General features: G+C 38.1%; 1 long non-coding RNA gene across 2 annotated transcripts; it reads left to right on the top strand.

The window, feature by feature from the left end:
* The first annotated feature begins 677 nt into the window (after nucleotides 1–677).
* Nucleotides 678–3,720, top strand: LOC110739924. 2 transcript variants are annotated; one of them, XR_002514958.1, is made up of 4 exons: nucleotides 678–993; nucleotides 1,602–1,748; nucleotides 1,868–2,020; nucleotides 3,080–3,720. It is a non-coding gene; the product is annotated as an uncharacterized LOC110739924 (long non-coding RNA). The 2 variants fall into 2 exon arrangements; XR_002514959.1 differs by lacking the exon at nucleotides 1,868–2,020 and having other exon boundaries at nucleotides 684–993.
* The last annotated feature ends 5,627 nt before the right edge of the window (nucleotides 3,721–9,347 follow it).

Raw genomic sequence — 9,347 nt, forward strand, 5'->3', positions numbered from 1 at the left:
TGAATAGACAATAAGAAACCATACCTCAATGAAGCCTTGAAATGCTTGTAATGCTCAAAATGGAGATGTAAGAAAAAATAAGATTACCAAAAACAAACTCCTAACCTCAACACAAAATTTCAAAATTTTAAAAAAGACCCAATTTTTTTCTTGCTTGAATTGGGGAAAGAAATCTGAAAATTTTATTTTGTGTTGAAGATTTGAAAAACTTGATTTTGGCAATTGAAATTGATGTTGAAATGATAGAAAAAGAGGTGAAGTAGGCTTGGTATTGCAAGAGAGGGTATGGGGTTTTAGGAGGGAAAAATGAAAGAAATGAAAGAGAAGGTGTGTTTGGGGTTATAGGGGCTGACAACAGGTGCCGTGCCCTCTCCTGATAATGCCCGCGGCCGCGGGTAGCCCACAGTTAGCCCTCTAGTGGAAAAAATCTCATTCGTAACAGGCTATTTGTAACGGACAAAGCTTTGCCCATTACAATTAAGATATTCGTAATGGGAAAAATAGTGTCCGTTACGAATACTTATTTATTCGTAACGGGAAAAATAATGTCCATTACGAATAATATGTATTTGTAACGGACAAATCAGTTCCCATTACGAATAAATAAGTATTCGTAACGGACACTATTTTGCCCGTTACGAATACTATATTACACGTAACAGGCGTATTGTGTCCGATACAAAGGCCCAAACTTGGCTTAACTGATGAGAGGAGCCCAGTACTTGGCATTTTAGAGTTTCACAGCCGTCATTCACCTCTCTCTCTCTCTCATCAGTCCCTCACTGTGTCTCTCTCTCCTCTCCTCTCCTCTCCTCTCCTCTCCTCCCCGTCATTCACCTCTTTCTCTCATTTCAAACTCAGGCCCTCTCTCCTCTCCTCCATCAATCTTCCCCTTAACAACAAGTGAAGATATCTAAACCTAACCACTAAAGAAAAATTCTTAGATAATTTAGGATATCTTTGTCGTAAACTTCAACCATTTTAGATCATGAGGTAAGAAGTCCTTCAATTGTTTTTTCCTCTTCTTGAATTTATTTCTGGGCATCTAATTGTTTAAATTCTTGAATTTGTTCTTGTGAATTCTAATTTGCTTTATTTTTTTCTACATGCATTTTGTATTTGATGCATTTTTGGCATTTATATGGTTCAATTATCCTTTGTACGTCTAAACGAATAATAAATCTAAAAAATATATATGTTCTTCAGTAATACATGCAAATAGTAGTGAATTTAGTTCATCTTTGTCGATTAATACCTGATTGCCGAATTTTTTGTAATTTTTTTGGCTTATAGAGAGAATTAAGAAACCTGATATGGCAAGCTGATTAATTCTAGGGTTCTTTGAGATCTTTCCCGAAATTGATCAATTTATCCCCAATTCGTTCATTTTAATGGTAAATTATGGGTTGTTGGTATATAATCTCTGTTAATCTGTTTATTGAAGTGAGAATTTGGGTATTGGTTGTTGATTCTCTTTGCAACAATCTTTCTTTCTGCATTCTTTGGTGTTTTAATCTACAATTGGTGAATGTTGGTGATTTTTAGTTGATGTTTTCTACCTGATAAGGTTGCATGCGCTCAGAAATTTTTGTATACTGCAGGGCCTCTTCATGTTAGGTTTTGTTTTACGCAACCTCTACAATGCTGGCATTCTTACTAATTTCGAAGTACTTGATTTATTACATACGAGAGGGGCTGCCAAGGAACCTACCCGGGCCATGGGTTTGTTAAAATCGTCTGAATTCAAGGTTGATACTTTAGCTTTGTTCGTTTCCTTTTTTTGTAAGCTGAATGCCTTGTTTTTGATTTCGTGATTTGCAGACAATTATACCTAAAGTTGATGTTTGTTTTTACAATTTGTAATTAGGTTTATGATTATTTGGTTGAGAGTGCTGCTTGTGATCAGACTAGAGAAAGTATCAATGATCTTATATAGAAATTTAACGAGTATCAGCTACATAAAGCTGAGTTGATAAACATCATTAATAATCGCCCCTCTTCTGCAGTCGAATTGGCTTCGGTACTATTCTGTTGAACATCTTTTCTTAATTTTGTGTTTAAATCTTCTACATTCTATCATTGTAATTGTTTTTGCATAAATCTTCCATGTCCTTTGCTAGGTTAGTACTCTGTTAATGAGTGTTTGCAATTGGTGAATGTTGGTAATTTTTAGTTGATATTTTCTACCTGATAAGGTTGCATGCGCTCAGAAATTTTTGTATATTGCAATGGCCTCTTCATGTTAGGTTTTGTTTTACGTAACCTTGCCACCAATAGGAAGTGTATCTTGTAGTAAATGTACATAATCTAATAAATGCTTAGATTTAGGATAGAATCATTAGCAAGTATGGAGTATAAGATACTGAAATGTAAGCTCAACCTAGATGCGTCTTAGGATAGACCTCAAACAAAATGATGTTTAATTTTCCTATAGTCTACTGCTAATATTCACATGCACTGCAAACTTTGACTCGTTCCCATTCAGATGAACTGTTGATGAATTGAAGGAAGATTATAAAGGTCCCTAATGGAAGATATTTATATTTCACTGAATGTACCCATAACAATAATTTCGATCTCTTTTCAAATTTAACTTAGAGAAATTACTGAATGTGCGTGGAATAGTAATTTCTCTTTTAAAATGAGCTGTTAATGAATGAGGGAAGACTAATTTATGAGGTTGTGGCATTTGTATGTCCTTTGATGATTTATGCTTTCAAACCTGGGTCTCATGTTGTTCCTTCCTCCGAGGAGGTTGGACTTTGATGGAAGAGGAAATGAGGAAGTCGGTAAAATCAATGCAGACTCTGAGGACCTGTCTTTGATCAGAAAACAGCTTCTTCAGATAGAGAGACAGCAATCTGATATGATGGTTCTCATCCAGTTTAGTTGCATACTCTTTCTTTATTCCATTGTTAATAAGAACTGGCTTCTTTTATCTTTTTGTGTTGATTTACACCCGAAAAACAAACAACTATAATAATATGAGTGAGAGTAGTGAAAAAAGATCATTGTAGTTTCTGCATTTTTAATTTAAAGATTGATAACTGACATCAACCTTTTGCTTTGCAATATTTAGAGATTTATGGGTAAATCTCAAAGTGGGATTGACTCTTTGGAGAATAGAGTTTCTGGCATCGAGAGAGCATTGAATGAGATCTCACATGATTTAGCTGTGCAAAGCGGAAGAATTGCCAACAATGACTTAGAAGGAAGCACTTGCTGTCCTAGTACAGAATTCCCGAGTCCGAAATTCTGGAGAAGAACAAAAGGAAGGTCGTCCTCAATTCCAAAGTCATCTTATGCAGGATGTATGTATAGTCGTCCATGGCAAATAGAAAATATGAGTATGTTAAGTCCTTTGAAGTACAAAATTATACTGCCCACTCTGATGGTTGTTGTCATTGATGGCTGGAATATTTGAAGGTTCTTTGAAGCTCATAAATTTGAGAAGCCTCGTGATAGAAAAGCCTTGGAGTTGATGAGTTCTTATGCAAATGCTGTCATGGAGGAATACGCTGACATAATATTTTCATATGGATATAGCGATGAATTTAGTTTTGTATTAAAAAAGGAGTCCAAATTTTACTAGAGACGTGAAAGGTTTGTGGATGAATCTACATTCAGATGTTAGTACCTGGGATTCACAAATTTTCTTGTTGACATACTGATGTTTTAATTGTTGTTTCATATTGCTTTATTTTCCCCTTTTATTATGAATTACTGAGCCCAGTTTAGTTTTAGTTATTAGGCGATAATAAATGTATTTTTTTTTGTGATTGAATAAATATAAAATTCTTTGTTTTATCTCAATTAATTTATAAAATAACTGTGCTATAATTTATATGCAAGCTAGCTAATCCAGTACAACATGTGCTGGATTTTTTTTTAAAAATTGGGGTACACACTATTTGTAACGGGCAGTTGTAGGGAATATTTCGAGCATTACCCCTAGCTCGAACCCCACTGTGATCATACACTAAAGTACGGTGGCGTCCAAAGGGAAAGAATATAGAGCAAAAGATTCGCCATCAAGTTTTAGGAACTTTTAAACCAATCACGAGCTGAAGGTTACACCCTTAACGATCCAGGAGATCGTCAACTCCAATAGGTCTGGAACCATGGCTAGAAGTTTGGGGATGAAGGTACAAATCCAACCTAAAAGAGATTGAACCTGCCCTAATAATAGGCCTCTACTTTATTCTGATCGTATTCATGTGCGCTTTCTTACTAACATGTAATCAATAGGATTAACCCTAAACCTGTTTAATCGATGTTGGTTGCATTTTAATGCACAAATAAAACTATTATTGGCGATCACTTGAATTATAATCACAGTAACCCTAAACAAGATTATTAATTATCTTATTAAGCATGATTACAAGTACAATTCCCTTTAAACATGCATACAAAAGCCGTGATCAAGCAATAACAATAAAATATAATCAATCAACATAATATTAAATAATAATAATAATCATCGTAATAATAAAAATTAAAATAATCATGTTATAGCATAGTATTAATAGCAAGATCCTAGGCATGATACGAACAAGATTAATAACAAACCCTAGCATGTCACTAAACAATAAAGATTAAAGTTTTAGCCCTAACATGATACTAACATAAATATTAGGAAAGAATATAGGAAGCATCATACTTGTAATCATACTTGATATTAGGAATTTTTAGTTGTTACCCTAAACATGATACTAGGAAGATCAAAACACCCTAACATGACGCTAGGAATCATAATAACGACCTAAGCATGATTTCTACATCATAATATCAATAAAAACCATTCAAGCACTTACTTGGATGCCTCGTATCTCTTTCTAATAACAAAATACATGCGTTAGTAAATTCAAGGAAAATAATAAACAAAACAATTAAATTAAATAATTGAAAGAGAGATTTGGGACCCAACCCTCAGAAGATAAAACCTTTCATTTCTAGGGCGAAGGCAACTTCGAACAATGCTTGGTGTTTCTAGATCTTGTGAATGCGGAATTTTGAATGCAAAAGGGTTGGTTTAGAAAAAAAAAAAGAGAAAGAAAGCTTTTTCGGGAGAGAAGAGAATTAGAGAATTCTTGAGAATTTATGATATTTTGTTCATGAAAAACGGAGTTTTTAGGAGCTTATTTATAGAGAAAATCAGCCAAAAAGATAGAAAAACAAATCAGATTTTCGACGTGAAAAACGAAGTTAGCGCCAGAGCTGACATTAGCGCCAGACGCTAACGCTAGCGCAAGGCGCTAGGCTTAGCGCCAGACGCTAATGTCTCGCGTTAGGCGCTAATCAATTTTTTTATGCGTTTTCTAAATTCAAATAAAATTTAAGCGTACAGGAGGATAAAATTGTATTTTCCTCAAAAACACTCTTTTATTCTGATTAAAATTCCAAAAAGTCAACATAAGTCAATTTATCAATGCTAATTGAATTAGGAATGAAAACAACCTTCTAGAAGAATCTAGAAGAATAAAACCATTCCTAATTGCATTAGGAATGATAAATCCATATTAAGCCCTCCTCTACATCATTGGGCCGCATATAAGGCTCAAATCAGGCCTAGTTTAGTAATTTGGCCATAACTCCCTCATTATTCATCGGAATTGGGCTTATAATATATCATTGGAAAGCTCTTTTCAAACCCCGTCCAACTACACCATTATTGGACTCTTTCTATGAACCAAAAAAACTTGATTTGCTGTTGTCTTAAAATAGGTTTTCAATAACATAGAGAAAAGAAAAGAAATTAAACTATCCGCAACACTAGACTTTCCACACTTTCACTTTATTCGATTATGATTCTATGTGAAAGGTACTCGTAACTGGGTTTGGTTTTGGGGAGACACAAATGGGTGTCTACAGAAGCCCCCACTTTGATTGAGTTTAGAGAAACGCAAGTTTCGAAAACAAAAGTCAAAGTATCGATAGGGATGGAGAATGATTCAGAACGTTTTGCGATCCTAAACCACTCCTGTAACGCCGATACTTGCAAACTAGTGTTAGTTAAACAGATAAAAGAGTTAAGAAACGCGTATCTTGCACCATCGAGCACACGTCTCTGTAGTAACCGATTTGCTGCATTTCTGTATTTTTGACAACCTCCTGCAAGCTAGAGAATACCGCCTGAAGACTGCTACGCTTGTAACTGTCTCCAATTCCGCTATGATAGACTTCTGCAAGCTAGAGAACCCCATCAAAGATTGCTTCGCTTGAAACCAACTTCTAGCATTTTGTGACCGTCTTCCACAAGCCAGGGAACACGATCGAAGACAACTTCGCTTGAAAATCACCTCCTGTTGTTTGTGACAACTCTTCACAAGCTAAAGAACGCTGCAAAATATATCCTTGCTTGAAGCTACCCTCATTTGTTGCGATAATATTCCAAGGAAAATTATCGAAGACCCACGCTTATCGATCTTTAAAAGCTCGCTTGAACTTTGCTTCCGTTATGCCAGTATGTCGGCACTTCTGCTGCTTTTGAACCTGTATGTCGGTGCCTTTCGCTGAATGAACTAGTATGTCGGTGCCTTGCTACATGAACCATTATGTCGATGCCTTGATACATGAACCATTATGTCGATGCATTGCAATCAGCCAATGCTTTGGCGCTTTGAGCTAAGTGAGACGGTCATTCATCAGGTCGATCACCTTATGTAATTGTAATCAAGACGATTACTAAAATCATGTCAAATTGCTTAGAGGGGCTAACCGGCGTACCAAGGAACCCAAAATTTATTGTAAGAGGTTGGAATAAAGGCACTGAGTGGTTGGACAGTCTATCGCCATCGAAATATCGCCAGCGCCGCATATTTGGTTGTAGCGCCAGGCGCTAAGCCTTATCAAATGGCGCTAAGGTCTGTCGCTTGGCGCTAGGGTCGGGTTTTCCATAAATACCCTTCTCTTCTTCATTTTCGCTGTTGCTGCTCGTATTTTCACTCGAGAATCACTCAAAACTTCATTTGGCTCGTTCTTGCTCGTTTCTCAACCGAATTCTCTCAAATTTGTTGCAAATAAAATATTATTCATTCCATTTTCCCGATCTATGTAAGTTTATTTTTCAAACTCAACCTGATTTTAATGAATTTCGCACATATTTGTTCACGAATTTCTTGAAAATTCAAAACTTAAATTGTTTAATTCTCTTTGTTTGTCAAATTTTATGCAATGAAATTACTTGATTATGTTTATATATTGCCTTGGGAGTAATTTGAGAATTTTTTGACTCAATTTGGTGAAGAAACGAACAAATCACCATTGTTGAACCTCTTAAGGTCGGGAAGACAATGTGGCTTGTTCTTGACGTTTTTGCTAGCAATTCTTGTTCAATTTGTCACAATAATTACTATAGTATTGCAAGAAATTGTTTGAATGCTTGAAAAATGTCGTATATGCTCAATTTGAACTTGTACTCTGTTTAAGTAATACGTACTCTTTTTTTTTTTTTTTTTTTTTTTTTTTTTTTTTTTTTGCGAACATAGTATCATGCGGCTAGGCGAACCTTAGATACTATAGAACCTTTATTTATAATAATTTTGCACAATGTAGCATGGTTAGACAGTGAGGTTGCGACACCTTGGGCGACCTGTACAAGATGTACATTACCAATGACGGAGAGGCGAGACTTCTATGGGAGTCTTGCCGATTGGCTGCGCTTTACGAGACCTCAGAGGCTATGATTGCCTCTAGAGGGGGTCACCATGTGGTTCGTTCTCTAGTGGAGTTCTTTTGGCACACCACCAACACTTTCCACTTTCCTTGGGGTGAGATGATGGTCACCCCTACCGACTTCAGTCTCATTACGGGACTGGAGTTTAGCTCTGTTGCGCTGCCGTTTGACAATGAGATCAGCGTCTCTTCTCCCGAAGTCGAGGAGCTCTTGGGTCCGATTGTTGTTCGGGCTCGTGCTGATGTAGAGTCGACCCAATTCATTGCGAAGGGGATTCCCCGTTCGACTCTAGCAGCGGCTTTTGATGACGATGCGACCATCCGAGAGCAGCGTGTGTGCATCTTTGTACTTATCTTGCTGTCAGGGACGTTTTCCCCTGACAAGGGTAGTAGAGTGCTGCTTTACTACCGGCCTGCAGTCCGTGATCTACACTTGATCGGGGCTTATGATTGGGCCAGCTTGGCCTATGCTGACTTCATCCGAGCGTTACGAGACTCGTGTCGACACCGGTCCTTCACGAGGAACGTCGCTCTATCCGGCTTTTGGAGGGTCATAGAGGTATACTTTATCTCCCATTAAGTTTAGCTCTAGGCTTTGATTAGCACTTGCTGATAATTTTTGCCTTTGTAGATATGGTTCTACGAGTACTTTCCATCGGTTGCGCCGGCAAGACCATCGCCATACAGGTTTCCAGTGAGTGCTTCCTGCGGAAGCCGCCGTGCTGGGATGTCCACTGCTTACATCCGAAATTAAATCATCTCGGATGGTTCTTTATATATTTGGGTACTTTGCATTACCTTCGATAGATTCTTATCTGATAGGCGTTCTTTGTAGGAGTCTGACGTGCTGTACCGGCCGTGGGTTGGCTTGGTTGTCCCTGGGCTAGCTACGCAGTATACTGCTGAGCGTCACTATTTCTTGGGGACATATGGAGAGATCGCGTATCTTGGAGAGAGGGTTTCTATTCAGCATTCCTCGGATACCTTTGTCGTTCCTGCTTCTCCACCGCGTCACATGTTCGATGCCGCAAGGTTGGTGAGCATATCAGAGAGAGTCGGTACCCCTTGGAGATCTAATACGATCCCTGGGCGGTGCTATGAGGAGGAGCTACTGTCGCTATTAGCTCCAGTCCCTGTACTGGCTGAGGATGTGGCGGTATGATTTTCTGCTTTTACCTTTCGTTAAGTAGCCCCCAAGTAACATTTTACTGACTTTGATTTGCTTTTGTCAGGCTGAACCTACTGAGTTCATGCCACCTCGTATGTCTATTCATTATCAGGGGACATACGGGCCGATTGAGGAGATGATTCCTCCAACTCCTGAGGGTGAGCGCTTCGTGGAGCGGTCGATTCCTCGCCACCTGACTCGAGTAAGCTTAATTATTTTCAACTTTTGTCCATATATGTTATGCATCTTTAGTGACTTTATTTTCTTGACAGTTCTCGCGCGAGGTGGTTACGGCGATGGCACGGTGCATAGATGCCTTCTGGAGCCAGCTCGTTCAGATGAGGAACGTGGCTACATGTCGTCGTGACGACGTCGTCCAGGAGGTAGTTTCCTTTCTTATATTTTTGTATTACTGCTTCTATTTCGCATGTTTCTGATTTTAGTTTCTTTTGTAGGGTCAGCCCATCCCTTCTCGTACCCGTACGAGACCTAAGGTGCGGAGGGA

The sequence above is a fragment of the Chenopodium quinoa genome, unplaced genomic scaffold, assembly GCF_001683475.1.
Source record: "Chenopodium quinoa cultivar QQ74 unplaced genomic scaffold, ASM168347v1, whole genome shotgun sequence".
Taxonomy (NCBI): Eukaryota; Viridiplantae; Streptophyta; class Magnoliopsida; order Caryophyllales; family Amaranthaceae; genus Chenopodium; species Chenopodium quinoa.